Source organism: Odocoileus virginianus, chromosome 1 (genome assembly GCF_023699985.2).
Source record: "Odocoileus virginianus isolate 20LAN1187 ecotype Illinois chromosome 1, Ovbor_1.2, whole genome shotgun sequence".
Lineage (NCBI taxonomy): Eukaryota > Metazoa > Chordata > Mammalia > Artiodactyla > Cervidae > Odocoileus > Odocoileus virginianus.
In genome coordinates, this window is record NC_069674.1 from 63673580 (window position 1) to 63694950 (window position 21371).

General features: G+C 35.9%; 1 long non-coding RNA gene across 1 annotated transcript in view; it reads right to left on the bottom strand.

The window, feature by feature from the left end:
- The window catches only part of LOC139036760 (uncharacterized), a 234377-nt gene that overhangs the window by 25850 nt on the left and 187156 nt on the right, over positions 1–21371 (bottom strand). The gene's annotated exons all lie outside the window — the stretch shown is intronic.

The window sequence follows — 21371 nt, forward strand, 5'->3', positions numbered from 1 at the left end:
TTTCGTAATACAAATTTTCTTTTAAATACCTTTAACATTGTAAGGGTCTTACCAATTTAAGACCTGTAGAATAAGCAATTTAGGTATTCATATGGTATCATACAAAGGACTATAATGGGTTACATAATGCACAAGTTAAGATACTTTTTAAATATCGAAAATATGTAACAGAATATAACTTCTGGTGAGCCACATAATAAATTCTGATTGTGTGCTAGTTGCTTAGTCGTGTCCAATTCTTTGCAACCCCACAGACTGTGGTCCACCAGGCCCTTCTGCCCATGGGATTCTCCAGACAAGAACACTGGAATGGGTTGCCATTTCCTTCGCCAAAAGGAACTATAGAAAGAAAGAAAGTGAAGTCACTCAGTCGTGTCCGACTCTTTGCAAACCCATGGACTGTAGCCTACTGGGCTCCTTGATGCCAATAATCAAAGCAGATAAATACCAGAATTTACCATGCTATGTAAAATATGAAGAAGACTGACTAACATAATAAAGCAAAACATTTACACTGTTTACAGAAAATTTACAATTCATAAAATCTTTTAAATAAAACTTCCCATTCCCCTATTAACGTTAGCCACAATTTGAAAAATGGTAACTCCCAAAGCAAGAGTTCCAGAAAAGCATCTACTTCTGCTTTATTGACTTTATTTACTCAAAGCCTTTGAGTGTATGGATCACAACAAACTGTGGGAAATTCTTAAAGAGATGGGAATACCAGACCACCTTACCTGCCCCCTAAGAAATCTGTATGCAGGTCAAGAAGCAACAGTTAGAACTGGACATGGAACAACAGACTGGTTCCAAATTGGGAAAGGAGTACATCAAGACTGTATATTGTCACCCTGCTTATTTAACTTATATGCAGAGTACATCATGAGAAATGCTGGGATGGGTAAAGCACAAGCTGGAATCAAGATTTCCAGGAGAAATATCAATAACCTCAGATACACAGATGACATGACGCTTATGGCAGAAAGCAAAAAAGAACTAAAGAGCCTGTTGATGAAAGTGAAAGAAGAGAGTGAAAAAGCTGGCTTAAAATTCAACATTCAAAAAACAAAGATCATGGCATCCGGTCCCATGGCTTCATGGCAAATAGATGGGGAAACAATGGAAACAGTGACAGACTTTATTTTCTTTGGGTCCAAAGTCACTGTATATGGTGACTGCAGCCATGAAATTAAAAGACGCTTGCTCTTTGGAAGAAAAGCTATGACCAACCTAGACAGCATATTAAAAAGCAGAGACATTACTTTACTAACAAAGGTCCACCTAGTCAGAGGTGTGGTTTTTCCAGTGGTCATGTATGGATGTGAGAGTTGGACTATAAAGAAAGCTGAGCACCAAAGATTTGGTGCTTTTGAACTGTAGTGTTGGAGAAGACTCTTGAGAGTCCCTTGGACTGCAAAGAGATCCAACCAGTCCATCCTAAAGGAGATCAGTCCTGAATGTTCATTGGAAGGACTGATGCTGAAATTGAAACTCCAATACTTCGGCCACCTGATGTGAAGAGCTGACTTATTGGAAAAGACACTGATGTTGGGAAAGATTGAAGGTGGGAGGAGAAGGGGATGACAGAGGATGAGATGGTTGGATGGCATCACTGACACCATGGACATGAGTTTGAGTAGTCTCTGGAAGTTGGTGATGGACAGGGAAGCCTGGAATGCTGCAGTCCATGGGGTTGCAAAGAGTCCGACATGACTGAGTGACTGAACTGAACTGAACTCCCACAAAACTATAGTCATTTATTCACCTACAGAGTTAAGTCAAGAAAATGGAAATTTATAATAACATATTTTCTCCTAAATATGAGTAAGCTCAGTACCTTGACACTTGAAAATGAAATAATTTAATTGATAAATCAGGTTATGACAAGAAAGGTCATCACACAATTACTCTAAATACTCAGAGGAAAAGAGTACAACCAGAGGATACCCTGTTCTGGGTATGATTAGATTGATTTGCTTTATAAAATCATTTATCACAACCTGGAGTACGTAAATGTCACAATCAAAGGGATGTGACCAAACTTGCATCTTCAAATAGTTTGAAAGTAAGGAATGATGAGCTTCTACGTCAACAAAATATAAAAGATTAGTATTAATTTTCTATGAGAAATAACTAAGTGTAAGTGACTGCTAGCAGGAAATTAAATAATAGAAATAATAAAACACTTCTCTTAACTTTTTAAGACTTTTTTCACCAAACTTCCACTTAATTCTCTGCTCCTACTATTGGGATAGATTTGTGATCTTTCCCCTTTTTAATCTCTTTGATGTCCTTTCTCCAGACTCTAATATAGCACATTCCAATAATCATTTTTTTAAATACACAATCATTTTGACACATTGAAAATAATCTGAAGGTTCAAATTCTATATCATTAAGTATATCCTGCATCTCATTGTTCAATTAGCTTCACTCAGAATGAAACACATTTGAGTCTCTTCTAGTCACTCCATACTTCACTTATGTCAGCCCCCAAAAGACTGGTTCTTTCTTAACCTGTGCTTCCAGATTACCAGTCTTCCTTTCTGATTCATTATTTCTCTACCCACTTCTCGGGGTCAGCTGGCAAGATTAAACCGGGTTTGCCTCAGCTCACTGTCAATGTAATTTGGAATACTGCTTCTAATCCCATCCACACCAAAAGCCTGCTGCAGCCCTGAAAAACGCACCACTCAGATCTCTTGCTAGGGCAAGTGCAATTGACAGATGGCCCTAAGTGATGCCTTCTGAATCTACCACCCTGCTCCTGCTGAGACTCCAGTTCCCACTGGTTGCCCCCAAGAAGTGACTGAGCATGGGGATACTGAGGCCAAACCAAGCTTTCTTATAACTGCTGCAGACTGAGACTCTTCCTAAGCAATTCCTCTTCCTTTCCTCTTTTTTCACATTGCACTGTGATCTGACAATCCTTTCCACCATCTCTAGGCTTCCTTTCCTTTTTCTTTTACAAGTGTTCCCCCAAATAAATCTCTTGCACATTTAATATATAATGCCATTTTGACATCCATTTCTAGAGGACTCGACTCATTCTAGTGCATACCTCCAGCTCCGCAGCCAGCCCATCTCTCTCAGCCACACTCAGTCCAGCGGGTCCAACATTAACCTAGTATGAACTCTGAGTTTCCTATTGCCAAGTGGTTATGACACTAGGAATTTGCTCCCATGAGGTAACTTCACTTAAAAAAGTGTCTAGTAGATACTCAATGGACATCAATATTATTTGGTTGCCCCAAAACCTGCACACATTAATGAGGTTCTCAGGAAAAGAACTGAAATTTACTCATGGAACATAAATTGACAAGGAACATAATTGAACACAAATTGACCACACATTGTATATCTAACACTGTGCTAGATGTGAAAAATTTGAAGTTCTGTAAGCTGTCTTCAAGGAACCCCTGGCCTACTTGTAATAAAAGCTAGCCTTTAGTACCACAGAATTTGAAAAGCAATTTAAGATACTTTTCCTCACTTATGCCTCACAAATCCCTTTATGTATGGATATAGGAGATTGGAGATTAATAAATTTTATTTTTATCTTGCAGTTGAGAAATTGAGCACTTACTACGTGTTGGATTCTATCGTAGGTACTGGGATAGGACAAAAGAGACAATAATTCTTGCCCTCATGGATCTTGAATTCTGTGTGGTGCTCACATAATAGGATTATTTGAGCTGAGCCTCAAACACAACTCTTCTTATAACAACAAGGGTAACTCTCTAAATATTACTTTAAGGAAAAGAAACATTACAAAGGAGCACATGCTAATAAGATTCCATTTATATAAGTTTTAGGAGTTGGCCAACTAATCTATGGTGATAGAAATCAGAACTGTCATTTCCTCAGCAGGAGAGAGTGGATGGAGATTGACTAGAAAGGGGCACATGGGAACATTCTGGAATAACAGCAATATTCTTAATTTTGATTGGGGTGATGTTTACCTAGGTGTACACATTTATCAGAGTCCATCAAACTCCACACTTGAGATCCATGCATTTTACCACTTGACATTATCATCAATCAAAAAAGAATAATTTCATAAATCCCTGCCTTTACCACCACAGTTTCTCTTTCTATCCTGAGGCTTCAACAGCTCCTCACCTATTTTTTTCCCTGACAGATAAGACAGAAGTAGAAGAGAACCCTGGCTGTTCAGCCTTCTCTCTAGCATTTATTAACTTGCCTACATTCCTACAATCTAAAAGGCAGATGATTTTACTTTTGTTGATCATCTTGTACTGAATTCAGCTTTAAACCACCCTTACCCTTTCCTACATTTTAATTTTGTCCCTACTCATTTTCTCAAGCTTCATCTGTTGTAGTCTCTAGCCTTTCTAACCTTTGTTTCATTTTTCTTTAATTCTGTCCTTTTTGTTCCATTTAATGCAGACATGCTTGCTTAGTATCATAATTCAATGTGCAATTAACATTGATTTATTTAGGTTTCTACTCTTTCTTCTCCAGTGGTGATACTTCATTATGTCTAGCTGTTTCTAGTCAGTTGATCACACTCAGATTCTCCTTCCTGCAATCTACATTCCAAGTAAACAATTTCTTTGCTTTTATGACTCTAAGATAGACAGTTAAGGTCCCCACTACTTCCAGGTTATAAGTCTGTTATTTTTATTGGTTTGAAATAAGATCAGAATGGTATTTTACTCAATATGCACAATTTATTTTCATAAACAAAATTTATAATAGATACTCCGCTTTTAACAGAATAACTCTTCCACCAACTGTCCTAACAGTTGCCGCTCCTGCTTCTCAAATGTATCCTGCCTCAATGGCACCATTATTCACATTTTCCTGTACAAGAGGGCTGGAATATACATCCTCATACAAATACAACTTTTGTTTCTCTTTCCTGCTATGGAGAGAGAATATGCCAATGTTCATGGTAGGAGAGTCTTCTTAATACTCCATTTCTTTCATTTATCTTAAATGATCTTTTGTAAAGAAAAAGTTAGAAAGGAACAAATATTTACTCAAGAATAAATAAATTCATCATATTATCATTGACCATTCTTCAGTGATATGCCAAAATAATATTTCCTTACTTATTTCTTTTAAAATTTATCTATTTGTAAATGTACATATGATAGAATAAATAGTGTTAAAAGTTTAAATGAATTACACAAGTTCTAAATCAAACAAGTTAAGTATAATTTTGAACTGTATAGCTTTGACTCTATGGCATAAAAATTAGAAGTACAACAGATATAGAAAGTGTTTCTAAACATTTTGAAATAAAATCTACTTTTAAGTTAAAATTCAGTAAGATTAATTAATAATTAATATCTAGAAACACACATATATATACCCACATGCACACATGTACATACATATATAATTTCTTAGCTCTCCTTCTACTGTTTGGAAAGATGGAGGGGAAGAAACCATTACGAAAAAAGAAAGTATTATTAATACTATTGAGTGATAAAATGCAGTCCCCATAGAATGAAACAAAGAGTTCATTCCCTTCTCTTTCAGTCCCCTTATTAGTTCAGGCCACGTCCACCTTAAAAGGTTTTGCTGCCCTTGTACTTGCTCCAGGTCCTGGCTTTTAGACAAGAAATGTATACACGCTACGTAAAGGACACTAGCGTTAAAACCTCTAAACCCCTTGTCTTCTAAGCTACCACAGACTGGGTGACTTAAACAACAAATATTTATTTTCTCATAGTTCTGGAAGCTGGGAAGTCAAAGAATAAGATTCTAGTACAGTCAGGCTTTTTTTTTGGTGAGGGCCCTCTTCCTGGCGTCAGATGGCTGCCTTCTCATGTACCCTCACAGAAATGAGAGAGTAAACTCTGGTGTCTGTTTCTCTTCTTCAAAGATCACTAATCCCATCATGTGGGCTTCCACCCTCATGACCTCATCTAAACTCAATTACCTTCCAAAGGCCTCATCTCTTAATAGCATCACACTGGAGGTCAGTGCTTCAACATATGAATTTGGGGGAGAAAATAAACATTAACTTCATAATACCCCTCAAGTACCTCTAGAAATCTAGCAACAGTTTAGCTATGAAACACAGGTTTCTCTTACACTGACAACCTCTTACAGCTCTACTGTATTGTTCTTCTCACCCCACTGGATATTCAACAAATGCCCTTCAAGTATACTCTCCATCCTTCCCCAGCCTGCTCTGTGTCCCAGAGGTCAGTCTTCTGGACTGCACCTAGTGTGTCCCACCTTCTGCCTGCTAGCTGGGTTTAGCCAGTTGGCAGCATCTACAGTAGATCAAAAGATGTGAGAGTTAACCTGGCTTTTATTCACTCAAAACGCACCAAAAACTGTATTTGTCCTCCACAGGTCCTACTGTCAGGTGTCTTCTGGCTTCTGGCCATCGGCCCTTCTTCCTGCCCTGCAGGCCTGTGTTTGGCAATGGTCTGCACGGTTGTTGGCAGATCTTTACTCACCTTGCACCCTTGAAGTAATCTGTCATTATGCTCTCCTTAATGACCTGCCCATTTCCTTCTGGACTTCTAACTACACACAGATTCCCTGTCTCCCTTCTCCATCTTAACAAAGATCCCCTCCTATTAGCTTAATTTTTCATGAGCCTGGACCCCAGAGGGAGTAAGGTAAGTAGAAACCACAAAAAGGGTCAAAGGCAGGAAAACTTCATTTTGACACATGAAGGACCGAATTGTATGAGTGACAAATCCAAGTCAAACTACTAAGAGACCTATAAATGGATGGATGTTGTCAGGAGTTTAAAACTGACCATATTTGGTTTGAAAAGATGAAAATTCTACCCTCGGTTAAAGCTTTGCTCCTCAGTTGCCAAATCAAACATTGCAATATACTCACCAGGCTGCAACACTTTTACATTTAAATGTGACCACTTTTCTGAAATTTTGCCCACTATAATTTAGACATAAGGAGTTTCCTTTTAACTTGATAGTATTTTAAAATTTTTCCAGTATTTTGACAAAAAGACCCTAAGAAATTATGAAAATCATTTTGAGAGGAAAAGATCAAGGGCCCTTCTCAGAAGGTCTTAAAGGCAGGCTTGGTTCACATCACAGTGGTATCATTGAGGAGCATCTTCTGGGATGACTTCCAGAAGCAGAATGTGCTCAGACTGGACACTTGCTACTCTGTTTATTCCCTCCCCCTCCCCCAACAGCAGAGCTTTCAGATAAAATCGAGGCCAAAATTAATATAATAGGGAAAGTAAGTTATGAAAACAAAGTCTGTACAGTAGGAAATTACCCTACCTTGAACCACAGCAATATTCTTCACTTTATTCTTTTTTTTTCTCAATACCCCATGAAAAATTTAGGAAAAATATATACATCCCTTTGGGTTTCCCAGGTTTCTCAGTGGGTAAAGACCCTGTCTGCAATGCAGGAGACGCAGGAGTTATGGGTTCAATTCCTGGGTTGTGAAGATCCCCTGCAGCAGGACACAGAAACCCACCCCAGTATTCTTGTTTGGAGAATCCCATGGACAGAGGAGCTTGGCGGACTACAGTCCATGGGGCCGCAGAGAGTTGGACACGACTGAAGCAACTGAAAATGCACACTGCATCCCTTTGTAAGTTTCTCAGATGACACATAAAATTTTTTTTACCACAGTTTAAATAGCTGCAAGAATGCAATTTCTAGAATATTATAAATACTAACATTACTGTTTTAAAGTAGTCAATGGGATATAGGTATTATCAATTTGATACCATCATCTATTTTATTAATAATTGAGCAAATATATGACAAGATTTTCTTTAATTATAAAAAATTTGCCTTGGTTCTTTTTCCCCTCAAAATGATTATTTCATGGGGCTTCCCTTTCAACATCTACAGAATATGATTTTAAAGTAATATTTTATCTGCTCAAAAATACTTTTGATGACTTTAGCATACTTCTTTATTATATAAACATATCTATAAATTGCAATTGGTTTTTATTGCCTGTAATTATAAACATCTAAGAATTATAAATCTCCTTCTGGAGTGAGGTGTTGTTATAACCATCAGTAGTGTAAAATAATAATAATTACTATTAAAACTATTAGTAGTAAATAACTGACCAAGACAATATAAATATGTCACAAATTTTGGTGAGGAATTACTAAACACAAAAAGAAAAATGTACTGGAAATATTTATCTTTGTAAGATGAATTAGGGGTAGTGCTTATGGCTCCTTGGTTGAAGAAGACGCTGTTAAAACCAACACTTTGAATGTGTCCCTTCCCCAGTCCCTATCCCAGAGGCTTTTACAGCACTGAGCAGAGCAGTATGGTAAGTTCAAGGTGGATGAGCCATCTTCATTTCTTTGATATAAAAGGGAAAAAGAGCAACTTTGAAAAGGGAAGAGGGAAAGGAAAATAACAGATGAGTTATCAAGCAAATTGTTTTTTTTAGAGTGTGTATGGAAGTCAAAACAAATGGAAAACCGATTCCCTTAAAACCACTTTTGCTCACATAACACTCATTAAGCCTCCAAACGCCCCCCAGTAGAATCTATGGATATGGTTCTATTTGTACAACTGAGAGGGGTGAGGAAACTTCCCACAGAACTCTGTGAAACAGCAGCAAGGGGCTCCTGCGCAACACCCTCACCTCCATAGGCTAACAGCCTAATCCTTTTATCTTAGGGATGCTACTGTACTTAATCTTAAACTATGAATTTAAAAATTAATTTGGCAAAGTCCTAATTACCCAATATTTGATGAAATTTATATTTTGTGGACATTGGTTCATTTATATCCTTTTAGAAAGCTTTAGGACTTCATTTAAATTAGCCTAGCAAAAATGAGCAATCAATGAACAAATACTTAGTGGGTGCAAACCACATGTTCAACTTCGTATTAAGTCATGAAAAGGTCTCAAACAAAAAGTATAGATATTATCCTGAGAGTAGGAGTCTTCCTGGAGAAAATAACCAGAAAAGATACGATTAATAAGACAATATACTATAACAACACAGTACATAAATATAATTTAATGCAGCAACAATAAATACACTGTAACTTAATTGCCACATGACAAGTTCAGGGGAAAGACAAAATTATGGAAAGGGAATTACATGAAATGAACAAAGAACTCTCACAGTAGAGAGACTATATAGGGATAAAATTATTCAAATTTGAATTTCAGAAGTCCATTACTACCCCTGAAGGGCATATATACTGCCTAGCCTTCTGGACAAAAATGAAATCTATAGTTAGCTATCAGAAAAATGCAAATCAATGAATGCTATGGTCTAGATGTTTATGTCCCCTGAAAATTCATATATTGAAATCCTAGTGTTCAATGTGATGATATCAAGTGAGGCTTTGACATGTACTTAGGTCATAAGGGTGGAGTGCTCATGAACAGGAGTGCTTGTATAAAAGACCCCAGAGAACTCCTTAGCCCCTTCCACCATGTGAAAGCAAAGCAAAAGACAGCTGTCTATGAACCAGAAAACCCTCAATTAAAACCATCTGCGAGCACCATGATTCTGAACTTCTCAGCCTCCAGAAACATGAGAAATAAATGCTTGTTATTTATAAGTTATCCAGTCTATAGGTATTTTGTTAAAGCAGCCCAAGAAGACTAAAAAGTAGTGAGACACTACCTACCATCCACTAGGCTGACTATGCTCAAAAAGGGTAAACACAACAAATGTCGATAAGAATGTAGAGAAACTGGAACACTCACACACTGCTGGTGAAAATGTAAAATGGTCCAGCCACTTTGAAAAAGTTTGGCAGTTCCTCAAAAGAACAAACATAGAGTTATAAGACCCAGTGATTCCACCCCTATGTATAGATGCAAGAAAAATAAAAACATGTTTCTATAAAAACTGTACCCAAATATTTACAGTAGCAGTATTCATTATAACCAAAAAGTGAAAAACAACCCAGATATCCATCAATTGATGAATAGATAATATTGCTACAAAGGAATATTATTCAGCAATAAAAAGAAGTGAAGTACTGATGTATGATGCAACATGGATAACCTTGGAAATATTATGATAAACAAACCAGTGACAGAAGACCACATTATATAAATTATTTTATATGAAATGCCCAGAATAAGCAAATACACAGAGACAGACAGTAGACCATACTTGCATAGGGCTGGAAAGATGGAGGAACTGGGGATAAGAGCTAAAGTGTAAAGAGCCTCTTTTGGGGTTATGAAAATGTTCTAAACTTGATTGTGGTGATAGTTGTACAATGCTGTGTATATATCAAAAACCATTGAATTGTACACTTTAAATTTGTAAATTGTATCGTATATGAATTATAGCTCAATAAAGCTGTTGTTTAAGAAAGGAAACCTAAAAATATGTCTAAATTTTTTTCCAGTGGCTTCTATCTTCTATTTAGACCATTCTCCCAAGTCATACAAAGTACTTCTTGCTACTATTTTAGTGCAGTGTTTTCTGAGGCACTTTAGAACTATTTGGGTTGAACCTGCAGCCATGTGGGTGGCCCCTTCCCTCCCTGTGCTCAGGGTCAACCCACCCCACTTGGAGAAGCATGAGCCACTCCCACTGAGCTGGAACATTGTCCACCTGTTTCCCCTTCTTTCCTTTGTTGTTGAATAACTAGCATTGCCTTGACTATTAACCTGTAAATGTTTCAGGATTAACTCCAGCTTTCTCATACTATTAGTTGAAGTAAGAGGTGGAGAATAATCCTAAACAATAGTTGAGCGTAATTTTTTTCCTTTAGCTGCTTCCAAAACTATAATCAACATCTCACTTATGTCTAAAATAAAGCAAAGCATATCATACTAGCAAACACATCTTAAATATTTTACTAAAAGTTTCCTTTCAAATCAGTGTCTTATCTCAAGTCTGGGAGATTAAAAAGTAATTAACGGAGCTAATTAATTACCCATACATGAACCTAAAAAGGACAGGAAGAGCCAGACATATTAAAAAAAAAAAAAATCCTAGACCAAAATGCAAGAGACTTGAGTTTACATCCTGAACCTAACATTTAAAAACCATGGCAACTTTGTCAAAACTATGAACTTCTCTGAGCCTCTGTTTCTTTGTCTCTAATATAGTATAATAAAAATTGCCATGCCTTTTTCACAGTACAGTTCTTAGAAGCAAATATAAAAGTATTTGGAGAAAATATAAAAGATACATACAATATTAAGAATTATAAGCTTGGTGAGAAAATTGGACCTTATTCACTATGAAGTCACCTCTTCTCCATGTGATCACTTTCTTATTTGCAAGCATTGATCCTCTTAGAAGAGTAATGTGTATTGAGTATCTTTTCTGGCAATAGTAAAGTTAAACAATTTCTCTAGCATTTTGTTTCATTCTCACATCATCCGTTTTCAATAAAGAATCCAAGGATAAAAGAGACCGAGTAACAAAGTTACACAGATAATGAATTTAGAAACAGGAATTAAAACTCTAAACTCATATTTTCTCAATTATATGATACTTTTGTGGGGGGAAGGGGTGGACTCTCCTTTCCTTGAACTCCTGAACAACTCTCATCCCTTTAAAGCAACCAAAGTACAGTGTCCACTGTCTATAGTCCAGGAACTTCGAAGGTAAGATGATCTAAGACTGTTATCAAGTTTGGATGGTAATAGGTCGCAATTTTCCTATGAAAATCTCTGTCTGTGTTGGTTGTCTTGATATAATTATCAACAGTGCCCTCCTTGAAAACGTACTCTTGAAAACATTTTGGTTTGGACCTGACATACTGCTGCTGCTGCTAAGTCACTTCAGTCATGATCGACTCTGTGCGACCCCATAGATGGCAGCCCACCAGGTTCCTCTGTCCCTGGGATTCTCCAGACAAGAATACTGAAGTGGGTTCCCATTTCCTTCTCCAATGCATGCATGCATGCTAAGTTGCTTCAGTCATGTCTGACTCTGTGCGACCCTATGGACAGCAGCCCACCAGGCTCCTCCATCCACAGGATTCTCTAGGCAAGAATACTGGAGCGGGTTGCCATTTCCTTCTCCCCTGACATACTAACACTGTCTTTACACCATGAATGCTAGTCAGAATCATCAATTAGAATTAGATCAGTATTTCTCAACTGTCATCATTAGACATCAGAACTGTAGCTTTGTGATGTGCTACAGGTTTACATATTTTTTAAAGTTGTATGAAGTTAAGCTAAAAGGGAATATATATGTCTGAGGAAGATAAAAACCAGGTGAGCAACTAGACTGAAGAGAAAACAAAGACGAGAAATAGAGAAGTCATTAACATGTAATGAAGAAATGTGATACTGAATGTGTCAACATATTCAGAGGAAAATAACTCGGTCACTCATAATAAGATATTTTAAAAGACAGTTTGGTAAAAGCAGTATATCTCCCCTAACACTTGATATTATCCCTTCACAGAAAGCAAGTACAGTGAATAAGAACGCATCCCCTAAAGAGACTAGGTTGATTACTTTCATCCTTGTGTGTTCCTATGAGTATATGGTTTCCAGCAATTCATCCTTTGAAAGAACATCAGTCATAAACCAGTTCTTGGCTTGTTTTTCATCTATCTCCTGATTTTAAAATAATCACAAAGATCTGTCACCTTTTACTTTTGATGTTGCAACCTTAATATTTTCTTCTATTCTTGTTGAATTATCTAATTCTTATATTGTTTTCACTGTTTAAATTCAAAGTTGTAGAAGCACATGGTAAGGACGTGGAGCAACTAGAACTCTCATTTACTGCTGGTGGGAGTATTTGTCATTGTTTAGTCACTCAGTCATGTCCAACCCTTTGCAACCCATGGTCCATAGCATGCCAGGCCTCCCTGTCCTTCACCATCTCCCAGAGCGTGCTCAAATTCATGTCCATTGAGTCAATGATGCCATCCAATCATCTTATCCTTTGTCATCCCCTTCTCTTTCTGCCTTCAATCTTTCCCAGCATCAGGGTCTTTTCTAATGAGTTTGCATTTTTGCATAAGGTGGCCAAAGTTTTGGAGTTTCAGCTTCAGCATCAATCCTTGCAATTAATATTCAGGACTGATTTCCTTTGGGATTGATTGCTTTGATCTCCTTGCAGTCCAAGGGACTCTCAAGAGTCTTCTGCAACACCACAGTTCAAAAGCATCAATTCTTCGGCACTCAGCCTTTTTAGTACAATCACTTTATAAAATTGACTGTAGTTGCCATACTGTACATCTCCAGCACTTATTTATTACTGCATGTTTGTAGCTTTTAACTCCATTTATTCATTTCATCCACTCTCCATCTTCTTTCACAACCACCAATATGTTCTCTGTATCTCTGAGTTCTCTTTCTTTTTTTTAGATTTCACATTTAAGTGAGATCATACAGTATTTGTCTTTGTGTAATTTATTTCACTTAACATTATATCCTCAAACTTCACCCATGTTTTTCCAATGGCAGGATTTTTTCTTTTATGGGTGAGTAATATTCCACTGTATATATCTGCCATGATTTTTAAATCCATTCATCCATCGACGGGTTATTAGGTTGTTTTCCATGTCACGGCTATTGTAAATAATGCTGCAGTGAACATGGGTGTGCTGATGTCTTTTCAAGTTAGTGTTTTTTGTTTCCTTCAGATAAATAACCTGAAGTAGAATTGCTGGATCATATGGTAGTTCTACATTAAAAGATCCTTTGGCTGTGTGTGGTAAAAGCAATTTCTGGGAGAAGTATGGATTCAAAATTAAACATGGAACCTATTGAGATGGTTCAGGTAAGACATAAACTTAGATCAGGGAAGGGAAGGGAAAATGGAAGAAGATGAAAGCATTGGTTTTGAAGATAGAACTAATAGACTTGATGGGGAAGGAAACAATGAGAGAAATGGAGAAAATAAAGCTGATTCATAATTCTGGGTATTGACCAACTGTGTAATGAGAATGTCTAGAGGGTTGTCAGTAGACATTAAGGGCTACTTTGTTTAATACATAAGGTGTGAAATGTCAAAGTTGTCAAAAGGATATATGAATTTTAAGCTTGGAAGCAGGCACAGCTAGAGCTAAAAATTTGAAAATTGTCTCTGTTTATAGCCATTAAATTGGAATGCCTCATAACTTGGTTTTCAACCTTGCTTTACTCAGTATTTTATCAGTGACTCTGGACAAAGATATAAGCAAAATTACAGAGAAACAAAAGGAAGAAAACAAAGCATGACACAATTTAATAGGAATAATGTACTTATCCTCTTAGATTCAAACCATTAATTACTTCACACTAGCAGTGAGACCCAACCAAAATACAAATGAATACAAAAGACTTAGAGATTTTAATATCCAATAGGATTAATCTGAATCAGCACTAGGATAGAGCAGTCAAAAAATCAAACAGTCTAGAGATCACTATGACAAAGGTAATATAGTATTCTTGCTTTATTCTGTACTTTTCAGACTCTAGACCAAGTGTTATACTTTAAGTGTGGTTTTTGAAATATGGAACAGGTTCAGAGAATAAGAAAATGACAAGAAGAATTTGAAAACAGTGACACATGAAAAATAACTGAAGGAAGTAGAAATCTGTTCAACTAGAAAACAGATTCAGTAGGGACAGGGGGTTTTGTTTGGAAACTATTTTCAAATATTCATAGGGCAGATATTTCATCCTTTGTTTTAGCTATAGAGGACAGAAGATGATATAGAGATAGAAAAAGAACAAGGAGGGGAGGGAAGGAGAATTTTAGGTACATAGATGACCCCAGCATGTATAATAAAGAATTTTCTAACAACCAAATTTAGGTTGCCTTATAAAGTAATTCACCATTGCTAGATATTCCAGCAGAGACTGCATGTCATGTATGAAGATTTGTTTATGAATGATCATTAGTCTAGAACCTCTAAAATACTTCTCAACCCTGAGATATTGTTAACGAGTAAGACTGTGACTGGGGAAAATAATATTTGGAAAGGAAGAAAGCAAGAAAGAGAGAAGAAAGAAAAGGGAAAGGGAGAGAAAAGGGGAAACAGTTGTTATAGTGGCACTACCTATGGCAGGAAAAAAACAAACCAAAAGAAAACGTTAAAGAAATTTTAGAGAAAATAAGATACATTGCAGGAATGTGGGCTCTAAAGTAGGTTTTAATATCCCCAAACATTTCCTTACACTTAAAAAAAATTTAACTGCATTTTAATCTTTTTTCTAAAGGACAGTCTAACACCAATAAGATTATCAGCATCCTAAAAATTTAACTGCATTTTAATCTTTTTTTCTAAAGGACAGTCTAGCACTGATAACTATCAGCATCCTAACTTAAGCCTAACAATTGTTTGTAACCTCTTGCTTATTCTATTATGCTACCTTTTTAATGAAAAAGACTTGCAATACATACATGGTGAAATTGGATAGGCTTTTCCAAGATGTTAAAATAATAACTCTATTTTTTGGCTCAAACATTTAGCTATTTGTGCTCTACTCCTTCAGAAAATACTTTGCTTTCATAGTAACGTCTTTAGAACCAAGTAATTTGAGTAGCATGCCCTTTACAGCAACATTCTGCAAATTCTACTATTTCCAAATAAAGTAGTGTGCAGTTTTTCAGGACCACAGTGTTTTACTATAAAAGTTTATTTTCAGTGGCTTGTTTATCCAAGAGCATCCAAGACCATAATATAGTTTAAAAAGGAAAAAAGCGTACTTATTAATAAAGTGTGTAATTATATGAATACATATAAACTGATAATAAGTGACAAGCAGGATTTGATATTCATTTACTATTATTAAGGTGAAAATAGCCACTCTACCTATCTGGTAAATAATTGTCATCATATCCCAATGTGAGACGGTGACATAAACACAGATGTTATAGGAAACTGCAGATTTCAATGAAGTTTGTTTTTTCTTTTGAGGTTAGCATGATGAGAATGGTCAGATGTTTCAAAGGGTTGCTGTCTTTTTTTAAAGAAAATGCAAGCATTTACTAAAGTTGCTTTTGAAATAATACATTTAATAATTATTTAACGAGAGAAAAATTACCTTATTCAGACACACAAGAATGTCAATAGTCCTGCTGGTAATGTATTTAATAGAGTAACTTAAATACCTACTTTCGGATTCAATCCTCTCACTATTATAAATAAGGAACTTACAAGTTAACAAGCAGTTGGCAGGCAGTAAGGGCCTAACTGACCTTCAGCCTTCAGTGGCCCAAAAAGAATGGATACAGACACCTAAACTGACTTATTTCATGTCCTTATGTAGTACAGAAATCTGCCTTACAGTTTCATGTAATCACAGAACAAAAATAGATATACTTTTAGTAAACCTTCTGGAAACAAAATTCTTTCAAGATATTTATTGATAGGAAAATATAATCTAAAAATTCTTCTGCCCAGCCCCCTTGGCAACCTCCGTCTCCATCTGCTCCATGCAGATAGGTTCCCTTCGCTCCTGAGTCCCAGATGACTCTCAAGCAGTCAAGGTCGCCTCGCAGACACCAAAACAGTCATCTGCAAGAACCAGGTGGAAGGAATTCTGTATGTTTGTCTTTATTTTTCTAATGGAAATATACACTAAGATTAAAATTTACTAAAAACAAAAACTAACAGACAAAACAAGCAAACAAAAAACTTCCCATACTTTTTTCTCTTGACCATTGTAAATTAACTGTGCTATTTTTAAAAATTGGCATTTACTCTAAAAGAAAGTAGAATAACATTCTCAAAAAAAGATTTATTAGAGAAAACAAAAGCTTTAAATTGAGCTATAATATTTTTTGTCCAAAATGAAACCCTAAATTAAGAAAACAACCTCTATATCTTTTGTAGCTAGTAATTTTTTCATGCACAGTTCAGTTGGTATTTGATAAACATTTAACTCTGCAGCTTTGCAGAAATATGTTCCACTTGAATGTAGGGGAAATTGTACTTAATAAGAGTTTAATTTGAAAGTTAGTGTTCACTAACACTTAGTGCCTATTTCATGTTCTGGAAAGATAAAATATAAAAGTCCTGGGAAATGTCATATTTATACAATATGGTATTTCAGAAATCAATGGGATACTCAAAAGTTTAAACAGGAACATCCTTTACTTATGGAAAACAGGATAAAATAAATCTAAAATTAATTGTCATGCATTGTTTTTAATGAGAATGGAATGACCTATCCTATCAGCTCTAATCATGAATACAGACTTTTCAAGGGTATACCTTCTTCTTCATTTATTTCTAATAACTAAGTATTCTCAAACAAAAGTTAATTCCGGAAATTCTTGTGTATGAAAAGAGGTTCCAGGCCAGAGGAGGTACTATTTGAAACAGACAGAAAATTAAGCTGGCATCAATTACAAACAAGATACTGTGTCTTAATATTAAACTAAAAATTTCCCAGTTCACTGGTACAAGCTAATTTTACCCAAAATGTGAACAAAGAAACAAATGATAGGTAAGAAAAAAAATGAACAAGCTTTCATTAAATGTTATACAACTCTCTGGCTTCAGTCCACAAAAGTTGATTACTGAATAATTTTAATAACAGACATTTTTAAAATCTATTTCTTTAAACTTTTTTGTTGTGAGGCTGTCCTATGTATTGGGGAAAGGATGATTGGAGGGTAGGGATGGAGAGGGGAGAAGATGAAAAGATACATGAATAAAGATGGAGTAGGGGCAGGAAGTTATGCAAGGAAGTTTGTGCAAATCCCACTATGCACAAAGAGAATGGCTAGTGAAAAATATTGCAGGTCTTTGCAAATTTCTCAAACTTTGCCTTGCTGCCAGCAAGCAAATCTAGGAAGGGATGCTTAAAGAACTTGGTAAACAACCACCTAACTCTTCCACTAACAAATCCATGGACTTTCAGTTAAGGTCACCTAAAACTTGCAAAAGTTATTCATTTGCTGAAGAATGTAAAAAATTACTAAATTTTAGTCTTAAGATGGAATCAAGAAGTCTCCAATTCTCATTTTTCCAGCTATAATCATTCAAAGAGTCCTGGCTTTTGTAAGGAAAGTGTAGAAGGCTACAAGGTATACAGGGCCTAGCAGTTGCTTCTTTTTGTTCTTTTAATGAGATATATGTACATCTTTCAAATAATGCCAACACTATACTGAAAATCTGTAATTTAATTATTGATAATGAGTTCTGAAAATTGTACAGGGCAAATACATGTCCTTAAGTTTAATTTTAAAAATCCCTGGAGTTTCTGAAAAATTGGTATTACAATTCTGAGATTTAAGCATGGGTTTGTAAATGAACAGCTGGAGCTTAATTTTTCTCATTCACATGAAGAACTGTTTCAGCAATATCTTATACAATGGTTCTCAGCCCATAAAGGAGGGTAAAAGGTGATTTTTTCCCCAGAGGACATTTGGCATGACTGGGAAGTACCACTGGCATCTAGTGGGTAGAGGCCAAGGACGCTGATAAATAATCTGCAGTGCACAGGACAGCCCTCCACAACAAAGAATAATCTGGTCCAAAATATAAATAGTGTCAAGGTTGAGAAGCCTTGCCTAACCCAACTGCTTTAAATATTATTAAGTGATAATAGTGAAATCAAGAAGTCATTATTTTCATTAAATAATAATTTGCACAAAGGTCATTTGAACAAACCCTGTCTAAAGCTGTATGTAAGCTATACAGAGGGGGAAAAAAGACACATAAAGTGATCTGGAAAAAATGAAAAAACTAAAGAGAAAAAAATATATATTTTTATTTATAAAAGTATTCACATACAATTTTCAAGGAACTAGAAAAATAACCTTCTTTCTTAGACACTATTCTGAGGAAGGTGAAAAACAAAATGATTATAAACTATGCTACCCATAAATACTAATCCGTTATCAAGTTGTTACTCTTCAAATGTATCCACAACCATTGGAAAATCAGCCCTCTTGTCATGTCGCCTTTGATAACAGAAAATAAATGTACTGATATGGGATTCATTATAAAAATTTTTACTTCCTTGGGTTATAGGGCTATTTTTAAAAATTAAAGAGAATTTATTGGAAAGTAACTCTGTGGCTTGGGAGATCCAAGAGTGTGCTCAGCCATTTAGCCCCTACCCACCTCCTCTCTTTCCCGGTAGAAGTCCCAGCTAGAGGAAACAGGATACTATTTGCTGTGGTATCTCTTTCCTGGTAGATCTCCCAGTTAGAGGAAAACAGGATACTATTTGCTGTGGTAATCACTCCAGTTTAAACTTCTTGAGAACACCAGTAGCTAACATCTAAGCATTTACTAAAAGGATAAACAAAATCACTTTTATAGCTCCTCTCAAAAAATGGTGTGCATTAAAATGGTAAAATGGACAAGAATTTCATTAAAATAAGAACCTTCATTGCAGAACTATTTACAATAGCCAAGACATGGAAGCAACCTAAATGTCCACTGACAGACGTATGGATTAAAAAGATGAGAGATATATAATATATATATATTATATATATATTTATATTTATTTAATATGTAACATATATATGAAAAAGATGTGATGTGTGAGATATATATAGATATATATATATAATGGAGTATTATTCAGCCTTAAAAAAGGATGAAATAACGTCATTTGCAGCAACATGGATGGACCTAAAAATTATCATACTATGTCAGATAAAGACAAATATATGATATCACTTACATGTGGAATCTGAAGTAAAAAGACACAAATGGACTAAAATAAATACAAAACAGAAACAGACCTTTCATAGAAAACAAATTTTTGGTTACCAAAGAGGAAGAGGTAGGGGAAGGATAAATTAGGAGAACAGGCTTAACATATACACACTACTATACATGAAATAGATAACCCACAAGGATCTACTGTATAGCACAGGGAGCTATACTCAATATTCTGCAATAACCTATAAGGGAAAAAAATCTGAAAAGGTATTTGAGTCACTGTGCTATACCTCTGAAACCAACACAACACCGTAAATCAAAATACTTCAATTAAAAAATAATAACTCTGAACAAATCCAAATCATGGGGGAGGTACTCGGTAAATATTTGCAAACAAATAGACAAATGAATTACTCTCTTTTAAATTCCACATTAAATACAACATATCTAGATGAATCTAGATGGGTTTTCATTTAGCTTAAATTTTAGAGACAGTTCGTCATAGATAACTATCATTTTACAAGTAAATCTATAACCTAAGCTATTCCAATAAAGCCATGTTAATTTCACCTTCCTTTTGGCCTCCTATCCTTGCCAACTGAAAAAAAAAATGAATCAATTGTGATAACTATTGCAAAATGTCTTACTAGTCCCACTGGACATGTAAATGTGACCAGAGGACAAGGAAGGATAAGGAAAGAAGTCTTAATGCAAGATGTCCAGCCACTGCCTAAGTCCTCTCTAGCATGATGGGAATGACTTTTTTCTTTAGATGAAACATCTTGAAATCTGGAATTTTAAGTTTGAGGTAAATAAATTTGTACAAAACATTATTGCGCTGTAAGCTCTTCCTTTTCCTGGTAATTGATATAATGGATTTCCTTAAGGATTAACGTTTTCTATAACATTTACTATTCACTTCGATAAACAGTTGTTCAGCAACAATTTGAGAAAAATCCCAACTCTCAGAGTCAAGTCTGTTTTGGTGAATGGAGGAGGTCGAGAAGTATAGAAAACCCAATAAGAAGAATGTTTAAGCTATCATTCTGGAATTAATTGAACATCGATAAAATTGGGAAAGAAAGTAAAAAAATAAGGGAATGAGAGAGCAGAACCACCTCTAGGAGAGAAGGGGCACAGACTGCAAGAGATTCAACCATGTAACACTCTACGGTGTGATAGCACTGCCATCCATATGCAGCAGTGTGTTAGGTGCTCAGTCCGGTCTGACTTTTTGTGACCCCATGGACTGTAACCCGCTAGGCTCCTTTGTCCATGGGATTTTCCAGGCAAGAATATTAGAGTGGGTAGCCATTCCCTTCACGAGGAGATCTTCCCAACCAGGGATCGAACCTGGGTCTCCCGCATCACGGACAGATTCTGTACTGTCTGAGCCACCAGGGAAGCCCTGTAGGTAAGTTTTTAATTTAATTATTAGACTATTGAGTTTTGGCTCCAGAGTATTTTTCCAATGCAGATCGATTCTGCTGTTTTTTTGTAAATTTTGTTTTAAAAAATAGTCTTTTTCTTTCAGAAGTAATTCTTCAAATTCAGTTCACACAAGGGGATTTGATGTGCTGAGTTCCAAATGCACTGTATTCAGCAATGCCTATCAGATGCCTACTGAGTCTTGTGCTCTGAGCAAGCTTGCAGGCACCCCCTCAAGTCTGGGACCCATTTTTTGCTTTTGGCAAATTTTCACTAAGTACTTTTCCTCGTCTCATATCTTAAATCCTTTATGAACATGCAAGCGCCTCCCTTCCAAAAGCATTTGTGTGAGTAGTTCACAGGCTGGTTCATCTACTGCAATGTGGCTTTATGATAATGGTTTGTTTACATGGTTCTTGCAAGG